Source organism: Rhinoderma darwinii, assembly GCF_050947455.1.
Source record: "Rhinoderma darwinii isolate aRhiDar2 chromosome 5 unlocalized genomic scaffold, aRhiDar2.hap1 SUPER_5_unloc_34, whole genome shotgun sequence".
Classification (NCBI taxonomy): Eukaryota; Metazoa; Chordata; class Amphibia; order Anura; family Rhinodermatidae; genus Rhinoderma; species Rhinoderma darwinii.
In genome coordinates, this window is record NW_027461792.1 from 362666 (window position 1) to 377868 (window position 15203).

Genomic DNA, 15203 nt, shown 5'->3' on the forward strand with positions numbered 1-15203 from the left:
CTTGCACAGTTTGTTATTCTTCCAGGTAACAAAGTAACAAATCCAAATTGCTGCTCTCTTTGTAGGCAAGCAAGGGTTTGTTGCAACTGCAATTCTTACTTCTTCTTGAAATGTAGGGACGACAGTACATTCCATCACATCCATCTAGTGTACACAGGTAGGTCCATTGTGGCGGGTAGGCGGCTGGCTGCTTTAATGGCTGTTTGCTGTTCCCCTACTCCACTCCACTCCACTATTTGACTGTGGTGCTGCATCAATCAGTGGCTGGCTCAGGTGCAGCTCTTTAACTTACCTAAAAGGGAGGGCGGAGAGAAGACAAGGAAGGTGAATGAGCTGTTCCAATGTGAAATGCCGGAAACACAGAAGACACACACACACACACACACACACACACACACACACACACACACACACACACACACACACACACACACACACACACACACACACACAACAAGAGGTGGCAATGTATTAATTAATTGCATTTAATAAATGAGCTCATTATCACACATGACTGTACAAATGCATTGTCCAACAGGTGTTGAAATAATGGGATTAAAAGGGGAGATCCCATCAGAAAGACAAAAACAATAGCAAACACAAATAGCACTTTTGGAATCTGATTTTAGTCAACACATAAGGGAAGGGTGCACCGGTCCTGGAAATACTGCAATACCAGGTCAATGCGTGGAGTGGACAGAGCAAGCTCTATTTCCATCTCCCTGTTCTAAAAATCCATTTAATATATGGTCCCCAGATAGGGGACGTATCAGATATTAAACTGATAAGAACAGATTTTTTTTTTTTTGTTTTGGCTGTACCACAAGGATACAAAACCGTTTATTCAAATTTCAAAAGATTTTACATACAGGTGCAAGACATTTACAATATAGAATTCCAATCATTAAAATGCCATTTTACATATGCAGAAGCGTCCTTTTGTTTATCAAGTAAAAGATATAAAAACATTTCACTTAAAATCATCCCAATTACATTATCCACCGATAAAATATCCTTTTTAAAAAGTAAAATGTTCCGTGCCTTCCAAAGAGCTGCCTTCACACAGTTTATGATCCTCCATGCCGTCCATCTGTCTGGAAAGGAAACACAGTCTATTTGTCCATATAATATGACGTAATAGTTCAAAGTCTTTATTGCCGTGATTGTTTTTAGTAGCGGTAAAATCTTCTTCCAAACGTCCTTCGCAAAATCGCAAGTCCATAATAGATGAAAAACAGTTTCCTCGTTGTGGCATCCCTCTCTTGGGCAATTGGCTGTAGATGACAAATGCCTTCTGTGTTGGAAGGAACGGCATGGCAGGCAACTGTGGACGCAGCTCCAGGCTAGGTCTTTCTGGGAATTAAAAAGATAAAAAGAATTCAGCATTTTCCATATATTCTTACATTGTATCTCATTAAAATTCCCAATAAAACAAACCTCAGTGGATTTTGAAATAAATTTTGTTAAAACTTTGCCATTCATTAAGACATCTGTTTTTACCTTAGTGAGATTAAAAAGGATAACAATTTTCTCTAAAATCTCATAAATATCTGGCATGTTGAAACTGTAGGGATGTTTAAGATCAGTTTGAAACCACCCAAAACGCCTCATGAAATTTCCCAAATTATATCTCAAGAAGAATGACCAGTAGTTTTCTTTAAAAAAATTCTTAAAACATAATGAAAAGAACTTAGTGTATAAGAAAACTCTAAAATCAGTAAAATCTTTTCCTCCTTTATCTTTGGGTTTAAAAACGATTTCTCTTTTTAATTTTTCCATTTTTGAATTCCAAAAGAAAGTGAAACATGCTTTTTGCAATTTGCATAAAATACGGGTGGGAGGGGGGAAGACTAAGCTCAAGTATAAAATCAAAGGCAGGATCACCATTTTAATAATAAGCACTTTGCCCTCCATAGTCAGATCTCTCATTCTCCATATACATAACTTCTGGTTTACTTTTTGCATGATCCCCTCCCAGTTCTCCGTTACATTATTGTATTCATTAAAATAAATACCTAAAATCTTCACTTTCTCTACAATTGGAATCTCAATGTCTTGCATATCTATTGCACCAATCTTTAAAATCTCACATTTATTAAAATTTACTTTAAAACCTGATGCACAGCAGAAATAATGGATTTGTTTTAAGGTCTTTTTTAATGATATATTATCCTTACAGGTTATTGCAACATCATCCATATAACTTACAACCTTGGCTTCAGTACCCTTGCTACCCGGGAGAGCTACCCCACAAATGTCATTATCTCTCCTAATCATGCATAAAAGGGGTTCAAGGGCACAGATAAAAAGTAGAGGTGATAGGGGACAACCTTGTTTCACACCGGACCTGAGGGGAACAGCCTGGGACTTAAAACCATTAATTAAAATTCTACTTTGACAGTCCCTATAAAATGCTTTTAAAGAATTTATAAAATTTTCTGGTACGCCCATCTTTCCTAAAACATTGAATAAAAACTGGTGTGAGACCCTGTCAAATGCTTTTTCAAAATCTACCATTAAAATTGCCAAGTTGCTTTTCCTGCTGTTTGCATCATTTATCAGATCTTTTATGAGGTTAAGATTTTCCCATATACTTCTTCCTGGAATTCCACAGACTTGATTGGGGTGAATAAGTTTCTCAATCACAGTTTTGAGTCTGTTTGCACAGATCTTGGCCATTACCTTGTAGTCGCAATTTAATAAAGTTATCGGCCTCCAGTTCTTGATCTCTTCTTTATTACCTTTTTTGTGCAGTAATGATACATCACCCATTTTCCAGGATTCTGGTAAAATCTTTGAGCTAAAAACTTCTAAAAGGAGAGATAAAAAATCATCCTTTAAAACCTCATAAAAAGTTCTGTAAAATTCGATTGGTACCCCATCAGCTCCTGGAACCTTGCCCAACTTAAAACTATTTATAGTATCCAGCATCTCTTTCTCGGTGATGGGCTGTAATAAAGCAGATTGGGCATTAAAATCTAAAACACATGAAACTTCTTTTAAAACGTTCTCCATAAAATTAGTATCCACATTTTTTTCGCTAAAAAGATTTTTATAATAAATATGAGTTTTTTTTAAAATGTTGTCAATATCGGTTTCTCCTTCCATTTTATCTATATGAATCTTCTTTTGTATACTTTTTTTAAAAAAGTATCTGGAGCATTTCTCGTTTTCTTCCATGTGTTGTATTTTTGCTTTAAAAATTATCTCTTTTCCTTTATCTTCCAGAAACATTTGGGCTTCTTTTTTAACCTGTATTATCTCCTCAGTCACTTCTACCCCCACAGACCTTATTTTGTAAAGAGTTTGCAATTGAATATTTAATTTTTCATAGACCGCTCTTTTTTCTTTTGCTCTTTGAATTCCATACCTTATGAAAAAATTTTTGATCTTCTTCTTCATCTTATCCCACCATAACGTCATGGATTCTGTAGGGTCTCTCTTTCGCTTACACCTATTATAAAACCTAATAAAATCTGCAATTATTTTTTCATCCTTTAAAAGTGCTACATTCATCTTCCATGAACTGGAGCCTCTTCTAAAACCAGAGTCAAAATTTAGAACAAATAAAAGGCCTTTATGGTCAGAGAACATGTTTGTTAAAAGTTCACAGTGGACAGGTAAAATTTGCTGAGAAGAAAAAATAAAATCAATTCTTGAGCTACATCGTATGTTACTCCAAGTAGTGCTATCTAGATCTGACATTTTTTTATTACAATTTTTGAAGACATCTGTAAGTTTAAAATCACTCACAATGTTACTTAAAAGACCAGAAGTTTTATCGTAGTTTCTACTGGAGGACTGCGTAATTCTTTTTTCACCTCTTAAAACACAATTAAAATCCCCAGCTAAAACCAAGGGACAGGAATCGGTTATAAAAAGAGGTAAAATTCCCAGCATTTCTTCTCTTTCTTTTTTATCTGGTGATCCATAAAAATTTAAAAACTGCCACTTAATACCATTTATAAAAGCCTTTACTAATAAAATCCTGCCTGGTAAAATTTCTTGTTTAAAAGTAATGTTAATATTACCCTTAAAAAGGATTGCCACTCCTGCAGATTTTGATAGGTTAGAACCAGACCATACCGAAGTTCCATATTTCCAATCTGTTTCGTATTTTTGATATTCTGCCCGATGAGGGATGCCACACTCCTGCAAAAAGAACACTGAAGCAGAAAGCAGGGATAAATAATTAAAAAGGACTGTTCTGCGTATTTTTGACTTGAGTCCCCTTACATTTAGGGAGAGTCCTTTTAAAACTGCCATTGATGAGATATAAAAGGTGGGATAAAACACAATTTTCAACCCCTTAAAACCTTTATTTCTTCTTCCAGCCTAGCCAACCCCTGAGAGCTGTCAGAGTTTTCCAGGTCACCTCTAGAAGTTACGCAGTGCAAGAAGCTTGTAGAACTGGAATCGCTGTCTGTTGCCTCCTCCGAAAAATCCTCACACAGAGGACTAAGGAGAGTATTTGGAATGATCGTTAAACCCGTCTTTCCCCTCTCTGGTGTTTTTGACCCGTAGTCCGTCTCTTCCATAGGGCCTCCTGAATGGGAAGCGCCAGGCTGTCCAACAGACATCTGGGCCATCTCTTCTGGGGTTTCCGGGACAGTGCTGGTTGCTCCAGGTTCACCTACAGGTTGTATTGCTAAGTACCGGTTTGTCATCCTTAGTACGTCCTGATTTTGAGGCTCACCTGTCTTCCGTTTTTTCGCACCTAGATCTTCTTGTTTTTCTTGAGAAACAGCTTCCTCCGGGTTTCTACCTTCCTTTCGAGAAAAAGGCATCCCCGTCCCCTGCTTCTCTATTCGCTTCCTCTCCTTTTGTCGGTCCTTCATCCTAATTTGAGACTGAAATCCTTCGTTATCCAGAGAGGCAACAGACTTACCAGTATTAATGTCCAAAGTGTGACTTGCTTCTTGGGTCTCCATTCTTGCTTCCTCTTCGGGGGCCGGCTGGTTTTCCAGTTGTTTCTCTCGTTGGGGTCGGTATGTAGAAATTTGTGGTCTCTTCTGCGGTTTCTGTCTGTGGGGACAAGCTATGTAAAAGTGACTGGTGTCTTGACACAGACTACACTTTTTTGGTTTGTTACAATTTTTAACAGTATGGTTTTGGCTACCACAATTTGTGCAAGTACTCTCACAATCATTTTTTGTATGCCCATATTTTTTGCAAATTCTACAAAATTCCTCCATACCGTTAAAAAAAATATCACCGTTAATATTGCCCAATTTAAAACGAGCTGGGGGTACCAATTTTTCCTCAGGTGCTTTTGGGTCGTCTTTAAGTTCAACAAAAAATTTCCATTTAGAGGTCCATACATCAAACTCATTCATAACCTTCCCCTTAGGAATAACCAAAGTACAAAAATTTTTTAAAAAAAATATTATCTCATCTTCAGTTATATAAGGAGAATACATTTTAATCACCATGAGTTTCCGATCTGAAGAAAAATGCTCCATAATCTGGACCCCTTTAAGCCTGGGATCTCTGCCTACCTTTTTCAAGCGATTTGCAAAATCCAAGTATATACCGTCATATCGCAAGGTCACATCATAGATCCCACGCCTAGGATAGTCCTGGATTGCCAAAATCTCCAATGGCCGGATCGCAAATACTCCCAAAAGCACCTCTTCGATCAGGTGTTTCAATCCACGATTGGCTGGAGCCTCCTCCGTATACGTAAAACGTACCGAGTTTTTTAGCCGAGTGAAGTTCGGCTCGAACGTGAGAGTATCATCTGCCGCCATGATAACTCACTGGGTATCGCACCACAGAGACACACGGGTCACTGTGGCCAGGGGGATCGCCGCTCGTTGCTCCGGACTAAGCCTCTCTCCCAAATAGCAGCACGGGGGTGAAGTCCAGGCGAACCTGGACAATCCCCCGAGGCCGAGAGAGAGGGTACCGGAGCACCTCCCAACCAAAACCAAGGCAGTACTGATACGAATAAACAGCACTACACTTGATCTCAGCCAGAAGGCCGAGAAGCGATAACCCGAGCGGCCCTTGCCTTGCCCGAGCCTGTCCCATACTGCTGTTCACCCCTTGCAGCGATTGATTCAGCCTACTCCTAGGCAATTCCATGGGGCCCTGCAGGCTCACACACATTTACAGCTACTAAGCGGGAGGGAGGTGAATAAAGGCCGGAGAGGAAGCCAGACAGGATTTGCTTCTTTTGCTTGCACCACAATGCAGTGCTGAAAGAGGAGGAATCTACATAAAAACGCCTTCCTGGCAACGCCCAAATGCCCTGCTGCCATGCAGATAAACACTGGCAGCGGCAGCCAGTGCATGCCCACAGCCACCCCTTGTTCCTTCACACCTTGTATCAGCTTTAATCCAGTCCAGTCCGGTGCTGCCTGCTGAGCAGCACTGACCAACACTGCCTGGGCCCAGGCTTTTATCTATCTCTGAGGCAGGCCCCATTATGATGTCAGAAAGCTGGCTCTGGAATCCTGAGGGCTCCACTATGACACGTGCAAAGTTCCGTCTGAACTTTATATAAGACGGTGCGGCTCAGTCAGTCACTCAGTGTTGCCTGAGAGGGCAACACTGCAACAGCCGGCCGCCAGGCTGTCTTTTTTTTGCACATTTATTTGCCTCCAGGAGGCCACAAGAGGGAGACAAGGGACTGCAAAATGGAAAATAAGCATCCACCAACTTTACAGACAACTTCTCCTTGCTCCTACAACCTCCATCCTTGCACAGTTTGTTATTCTTCCAGGTAACAAAGTAACAAATCCAAATTGCTGCTCTCTTTGTAGGCAAGCAAGGGTTTGTTGCAACTGCAATTCTTACTTCTTCTTGAAATGTAGGGACGACAGTACATTCCATCACATCCATCTAGTGTACACAGGTAGGTCCATTGTGGCGGGTAGGCGGCTGGCTGCTTTAATGGCTGTTTGCTGTTCCCCTACTCCACTCCACTCCACTATTTGACTGTGGTGCTGCATCAATCAGTGGCTGGCTCAGGTGCAGCTCTTTAACTTACCTAAAAGGGAGGGCGGAGAGAAGACAAGGAAGGTGAATGAGCTGTTCCAATGTGAAATGCCGGAAACACAGAAGACACACACACACACACACACACACACACACACACACACACACACACACAACAAGAGGTGGCAATGTATTAATTAATTGCATTTAATAAATGAGCTCATTATCACACATGACTGTACAAATGCATTGTCCAACAGGTGTTGAAATAATGGGATTAAAAGGGGAGATCCCATCAGAAAGACAAAAACAATAGCAAACACAAATAGCACTTTTGGAATCTGATTTTAGTCAACACATAAGGGAAGGGTGCACCGGTCCTGGAAATACTGCAATACCAGGTCAATGCGTGGAGTGGACAGAGCAAGCTCTATTTCCATCTCCCTGTTCTAAAAATCCATTTAATATATGGTCCCCAGATAGGGGACGTATCAGATATTAAACTGATAAGAACAGATTTTTTTTTTTTTTTTTTTTTTTTTTTTTTTTTTAATTCATTCAGATCACGTCTTAAAAATCATAAAATTCAAAATAAAAAAGACTTAGATCATCACAATGAAAACTGAAAACGTATAATTAATTTTTGTTTTCCTCTTTCCTTTTTTTCCTTAAGAAATCAAAAAAACATTCCTTTTTTAACAGCAATAATTCCTATCATATCCAATAGATGTTCCTGCAAATCATTACCATCCCATTCACAGTTTACAATGCACGTTAACCACGTTGGCACACCATACCTTTCAAGAAACCCTGGTAAATTTTCTCTTACACAGAGCCGCACCCTCCTCCGCATTTTTTCAAAATTAATTTTACTACGTAACTCCTCTACTTCTTCCAGTAACCTGTCTCTTTCTGCTCTTTCCTCTTCTGAAATGACACTTTTTTTCTTTCTCTCTGCTTTTTTCCTTTTTTTCTCATCACTTTGCCCACTTCCTTCCAATTTCTGAAGCTTGCCTTCTTCCAAACTAACTTCCGCTTCCTTTCTTTTGACTATCTTCTTATTTTCCTCTTGTACCTCACGTTTGCTTTTCTTTGGGCATGATTTGAATATGTGCCCCTCCTCTCCACACATATTACATACTTTCCCTTTCTGACATTCATTATACTTATGTCCCTCTTGCAGACATTTTGTACACATTACTCTCTCACAGGTTTCTCTCTCATGACCATACTCTTTACAATTCAAACAAAACATATCCATTCCAAGAAAAAATAAATTTCCACACGCACTTCCAATCTTAAACCGCGCTGGAGGAAACAATAGGTTTCTAGATTCACCAATTCTCACAAATTTACAAAGAAATTTCCACTTCCCAGTCCAAAATCCAAAAGGGTTAAACACTTTCCCCTTTCCCACCACCTCCTCACAAAACTTATTGAGAAATAACTTAATGTCCTCTTCTTCCACGTAAGGCGAAAACATCTTTACGACCACCAACTTTTTGTTTGGCACAAAATGTGGTGTTACCTTCACACCCACAAGTCTTGGGTCCCTTTTACCTTCCTTCAAACGTTCCAAAAAGACAGCATAAATTTCTTCTGTGGTGAAGGTAATATCAAAGCACCCTCTCCTCGGATAGTCCATCACCGCCAAAATGCATGATCTCTCCAGCTGAAAGAAATCCAACAAAAGAACCTTTGTGATGTACTCCAGATCCTTCCTTTGTCGCTCAGATTCCTCCACGAAAAACCGGACAGCATTCCTGGTACGCATATATTCGGGAATTTCCTCCATCCTGCTCCAAACGAATTCCAGCAATTTCCAAAGAGTACCTTCAGTACCGAAGTACCAGGCAGGTGATCGCTCCCCGTTGCCCTGGACTAATCCTCCTCCCCAATAGCAGCAGAGGGGTGAAGTCTCTCCTAAGAGAAACGATCCCCCCAGGCCAAGGAAAAGGGTACCAGGGCACCTCCTGACCAAGAAACAAGGCAATACCCTAAAGTACTACACTTGATCTTAGCCAAAAGGCCGAGAAGCGATAACCCGAGCGGCCCTTGCCTTGCCCGAGCCTGTCCCATACTGCTGTTCACCCCTTGCAGCGATTGATTCAGCCTACTCCTAGGCAATTCCATGGGGCCCTGCAGGCTCACACACATTTACAGCTACTAAGCGGGAGGGAGGTGAATAAAGGCCGGAGAGGAAGCCAGACAGGATTTGCTTCTTTTGCTTGCACCACAATGCAGTGCTGAAAGAGGAGGAATCTACATAAAAACGCCTTCCTGGCAACGCCCAAATGCCCTGCTGCCATGCAGATAAACACTGGCAGCGGCAGCCAGTGCATGCCCACAGCCACCCCTTGTTCCTTCACACCTTGTATCAGCTTTAATCCAGTCCAGTCCGGTGCTGCCTGCTGAGCAGCACTGACCAACACTGCCTGGGCCCAGGCTTTTATCTATCTCTGAGGCAGGCCCCATTATGATGTCAGAAAGCTGGCTCTGGAATCCTGAGGGCTCCACTATGACACGTGCAAAGTTCCGTCTGAACTTTATATAAGACGGTGCGGCTCAGTCAGTCACTCAGTGTTGCCTGAGAGGGCAACACTGCAACAGCCGGCCGCCAGGCTGTCTTTTTTTTGCACATTTATTTGCCTCCAGGAGGCCACAAGAGGGAGACAAGGGACTGCAAAATGGAAAATAAGCATCCACCAACTTTACAGACAACTTCTCCTTGCTCCTACAACCTCCATCCTTGCACAGTTTGTTATTCTTCCAGGTAACAAAGTAACAAATCCAAATTGCTGCTCTCTTTGTAGGCAAGCAAGGGTTTGTTGCAACTGCAATTCTTACTTCTTCTTGAAATGTAGGGACGACAGTACATTCCATCACATCCATCTAGTGTACACAGGTAGGTCCATTGTGGCGGGTAGGCGGCTGGCTGCTTTAATGGCTGTTTGCTGTTCCCCTACTCCACTCCACTCCACTATTTGACTGTGGTGCTGCATCAATCAGTGGCTGGCTCAGGTGCAGCTCTTTAACTTACCTAAAAGGGAGGGCGGAGAGAAGACAAGGAAGGTGAATGAGCTGTTCCAATGTGAAATGCCGGAAACACAGAAGACACACACACACACACACACACACACACACACACACACACACACACACACACACACACACACACACACACACACAACAAGAGGTGGCAATGTATTAATTAATTGCATTTAATAAATGAGCTCATTATCACACATGACTGTACAAATGCATTGTCCAACAGGTGTTGAAATAATGGGATTAAAAGGGGAGATCCCATCAGAAAGACAAAAACAATAGCAAACACAAATAGCACTTTTGGAATCTGATTTTAGTCAACACATAAGGGAAGGGTGCACCGGTCCTGGAAATACTGCAATACCAGGTCAATGCGTGGAGTGGACAGAGCAAGCTCTATTTCCATCTCCCTGTTCTAAAAATCCATTTAATATATGGTCCCCAGATAGGGGACGTATCAGATATTAAACTGATAAGAACAGATTTTTTTTTTTTTTTTTTTTAATTCATTCAGATCACGTCTTAAAAATCATAAAATTCAAAATAAAAAAGACTTAGATCATCACAATGAAAACTGAAAACGTACAATTAATTTTTGTTTTCCTCTTTCCTTTTTTTTCCTTAAGAAATCAAAAAAACATTCCTTTTTTAACAGCAATAGTTCCTAACATATCCACTAGATGTTCCTGCAAATCATTACCATCCCACTCACAGTTTACAATGCACGTTAACCATGTTGGCACACCATACCTTTCAAGAAACCCTGGTAAATTTTCTCTTACACAGAGCCGCACCCTCCTCCGCATTTTTTCAAAATTAATTTTACTACGTAACTGCTCTACTTCTTCCAATAACCTGTCTCTTTCTGCTCTTTCCTCTTCTGAAATGACACTTTTTTTCTTTCTCTCTGCTTTTTTCCTTTTTTTCTCATCACTTTGCCCACTTCCTTCCAATTTATGAAGCTTGCCTTCTTCCAAACTAACTTCCGCTTCCTTTCTTTTGACTATCTTCTTATTTTCCTCTTGTACCTCACGTTTGCTTTTCTTTGGGCACGATTTGAATATGTGCCCCTCCTCTCCACACATATTACATACTTTCCCTTTCTGACATTCATTATACTTATGTCCCTCTTGCAGACATTTTGTACACATTACTTTCTCACAGGCTTCTCTCTCATGACCATACTCTTTACAATTCAAACAAAACATATCCATTCCAAGAAAAAATAAATTTCCACACGCACTTCCAATCTTGAACCGCGCTGGAGGAAACAATAGGTTTCTAGATTCACCAATTCTCACAAATTTACAAAGAAATTTCCACTTCCCAGTCCAAAATCCAAAAGGGTTAAACACTTTCCCCTTTCCCACCACCTCCTCACAAAACTTATTGAGAAATAACTTAATGTCCTCTTCATCCACGTAAGGCGAAAACATTTTTACAACCACCAACTTTTTGTTTGGCACAAAATGTGGTGTTACCTTCACACCCACAAGTCTTGGGTCCCTTTTACCTTCCTTCAAGCGTTCTAAAAAGACAGCATAAATTTCTTCTGTGGCGAAGGTAACGTCAAAGCACCCTCTCCTCGGATAGTCCATCACCGCCAAAATGCATGATCTCTCCAGCTGAAAGAAATCCAACAAAAGAACCTTTGTGATGAACTCCAGATCCTTCCTTTGTCGCTCAGATTCCTCCACGAAAAACCGGACAGCATTCCTGGTACGCATATATTCGGGAATTTCCTCCATCCTGCTCCAAACGAATTCCAGCAATCTCCAAAGAATACCTTCAGTACCGAAGTACCAGGCAGGTGATCGCTCCCCGTTGCCCTGGACTAATCCTCCTCCCCAATAGCAGCAGAGGGGTGAAGTCTCTCCTAAGAGAAACGATCCCCCCAGGCCAAGGAAAAGGGTACCAGGGCACCTCCTGACCAAGAAACAAGGCAATACCCTAAAGTACTACACTTGATCTTAGCCAAAAGGCCGAGAAGCGATAACCCGAGCGGCCCTTGCCTTGCCCGAGCCTGTCCCATACTGCTGTTCACCCCTTGCAGCGATTGATTCAGCCTACTCCTAGGCAATTCCATGGGGCCCTGCAGGCTCACACACATTTACAGCTACTAAGCGGGAGGGAGGTGAATAAAGGCCGGAGAGGAAGCCAGACAGGATTTGCTTCTTTTGCTTGCACCACAATGCAGTGCTGAAAGAGGAGGAATCTACATAAAAACGCCTTCCTGGCAACGCCCAAATGCCCTGCTGCCATGCAGATAAACACTGGCAGCGGCAGCCAGTGCATGCCCACAGCCACCCCTTGTTCCTTCACACCTTGTATCAGCTTTAATCCAGTCCAGTCCGGTGCTGCCTGCTGAGCAGCACTGACCAACACTGCCTGGGCCCAGGCTTTTATCTATCTCTGAGGCAGGCCCCATTATGATGTCAGAAAGCTGGCTCTGGAATCCTGAGGGCTCCACTATGACACGTGCAAAGTTCCGTCTGAACTTTATATAAGACGGTGCGGCTCAGTCAGTCACTCAGTGTTGCCTGAGAGGGCAACACTGCAACAGCCGGCCGCCAGGCTGTCTTTTTTTTGCACATTTATTTGCCTCCAGGAGGCCACAAGAGGGAGACAAGGGACTGCAAAATGGAAAATAAGCATCCACCAACTTTACAGACAACTTCTCCTTGCTCCTACAACCTCCATCCTTGCACAGTTTGTTATTCTTCCAGGTAACAAAGTAACAAATCCAAATTGCTGCTCTCTTTGTAGGCAAGCAAGGGTTTGTTGCAACTGCAATTCTTACTTCTTCTTGAAATGTAGGGACGACAGTACATTCCATCACATCCATCTAGTGTACACAGGTAGGTCCATTGTGGCGGGTAGGCGGCTGGCTGCTTTAATGGCTGTTTGCTGTTCCCCTACTCCACTCCACTCCACTATTTGACTGTGGTGCTGCATCAATCAGTGGCTGGCTCAGGTGCAGCTCTTTAACTTACCTAAAAGGGAGGGCGGAGAGAAGACAAGGAAGGTGAATGAGCTGTTCCAATGTGAAATGCCGGAAACACAGAAGACACACACACACACACACACACACACACACACACACACACACACACACACACACACACACACACACACACAACAAGAGGTGGCAATGTATTAATTAATTGCATTTAATAAATGAGCTCATTATCACACATGACTGTACAAATGCATTGTCCAACAGGTGTTGAAATAATGGGATTAAAAGGGGAGATCCCATCAGAAAGACAAAAACAATAGCAAACACAAATAGCACTTTTGGAATCTGATTTTAGTCAACACATAAGGGAAGGGTGCACCGGTCCTGGAAATACTGCAATACCAGGTCAATGCGTGGAGTGGACAGAGCAAGCTCTATTTCCATCTCCCTGTTCTAAAAATCCATTTAATATATGGTCCCCAGATAGGGGACGTATCAGATATTAAACTGATAAGAACAGATAAGGTTTCAACAAAATTTTATTGACACATATATATATACAGAGAATACATTTTCATAAAATAAAATTCAGTAATAAAATGCTTGTTGTACATTTCAAAAAATAATTTTTGTGTAATTCAATTCTGTAATAAATTATATGTTTGTACATTTTTCTTTAATAAAATTCAGTAACAAAATGTTTTTTAATTCATTTCATTAAAACCTTTTTGTAAAATAACTTCAGTAATAAAATGTTTATTTTTAATACATTTCATTAAAATGATAAAAGCAATAAATTTTTAACGAGAAGAAGGTTTCTTTAAAAATCTGACAATGGCAGGATAAAACAAGCAGTAAAATCACAATTACAAATACATAAATTATTTACATGGTAATCGTGTTCCACAGAGACAGACACCACATGGATGCCGCTTCTTTTGCTCCTAGATTTTTTTTGTCTCTGAGGTAGTATACATACAGCTCACTTAACGCAATCTTGACACAGTCTGTAATGTCAATAAAATCACGTTTAAAAAGAAGAATGTTCCTAACCTTCCAGATGGCATTTTTAAAACAATTAATAATCATCCAGCAGATCATCTGCTGTCTGAATGATGGGCAGGTAAAAAGGCCATAAAAAACGTATTCGTACTTAAAATCTTTAAGACCACAGATCCATTTTAGTAAAAGGCCGGCTTTCCTCCATACCTCCTGTGCATAGTGGCAGTTCCAGAACAAGTGCATTACTGTTTCATCATTTCCGCACCTATCTCGTGGGCACTTGGCTCTCGCCACCAGTCCTCGCCTATGTTGGAATGCACGTGTAGGGAGGCACTGGTGGACGATTGCCCAGGCAAGGTCCTTATGCACATTTGCAAGATATTTCCCGTACACATTTCGCCACACTTGCTTGGACCTTGCCTGCGAGAAATTGGACACTGCCACTGTCTCTTCTCCGTGTCTGCACGCCATCGACACCTTTCTCTGGTCCCCCAATATGTCAGGCTCCAATTCTTGGAGGCTCAGGAGCCTAACAGTCTTTTCTAGCACCACATAGTGTTTTGGGGGACACAGAAGCACAGGAGAATTTAGGGAGATACGAGCCCAACGTTTAAAAACCATGCCCGCTGCGTATTTTAAAAAGCAGCTAAAAATGCCATCGGATTTAAACATTTTAAAACAGAAGCAGAAATATTTGATATAAAAAAATGTAAAAAGGTTAGGAACATCTCTCCCGCCATTGTCTTTACCTTTATACATAAAATCACGCTTTAATTTTTCCATCTTGGAGCCCCACAGAAACATAAAACAAATGCGTGTTAGCTTTTTAATATATAAAATGGATGGAGGGAAAACCATGGCCACATAGAGCATTATTGGGATTAAAACCATTTTTATGATTAAAATTTTCCCCTCCATCGTGAGGCTCCTAAGATTCCACATTAAAACCTTCTTCTCTATTTTTGCTATCACTGAGTCCCAGTTAGAGGTCCCATTGTTCGCCTGATTAAAAACAATCCCTAAAATTTTAATCTGGTCCTTCTGCATTCTGACTCCTGGGGTCAGGGAGGAATCCCAGCCTCCTATATTAAAACACTCACATTTATCAATATTAAGTTTAAAACCAGAAGCTTCGCAGAAAAAGGTGGTGTTCCTCAGCGCCCTCCTCATGGATGATGAATCGGGGCACAGAATTGTCACATCATCCATGTAGCTTAATACCTTTACTTGGTTGCCCCTCCCACCAGGTATT

At 41.2% G+C, this 15203-nt stretch overlaps 1 non-coding gene and 5 pseudogenes across 1 annotated transcript; all 6 read right to left on the minus strand.

The window, feature by feature from the left end:
• Nucleotides 1-642: 642 nt before the first annotated feature.
• Nucleotides 643-830, minus strand: LOC142690598 (U2 spliceosomal RNA). The gene has a single exon (XR_012859339.1). It is a non-coding gene; the product is annotated as a U2 spliceosomal RNA (small nuclear RNA).
• A 6476-nt stretch (nt 831-7306) lies between these two features.
• LOC142690613 (U2 spliceosomal RNA) lies at nt 7307-7523 on the minus strand (annotated as a pseudogene).
• Nucleotides 7524-8872: 1349 nt separating this feature from the next.
• Nucleotides 8873-8983, minus strand: LOC142690660 (U2 spliceosomal RNA; annotated as a pseudogene).
• Nucleotides 8984-10320: 1337 nt separating this feature from the next.
• On the minus strand, nt 10321-10523 carry LOC142690590 (U2 spliceosomal RNA; annotated as a pseudogene).
• Nucleotides 10524-11873: 1350 nt separating this feature from the next.
• LOC142690661 (U2 spliceosomal RNA) lies at nt 11874-11984 on the minus strand (annotated as a pseudogene).
• Nucleotides 11985-13317: 1333 nt separating this feature from the next.
• LOC142690576 (U2 spliceosomal RNA) lies at nt 13318-13492 on the minus strand (annotated as a pseudogene).
• Nucleotides 13493-15203: the final 1711 nt, after the last annotated feature.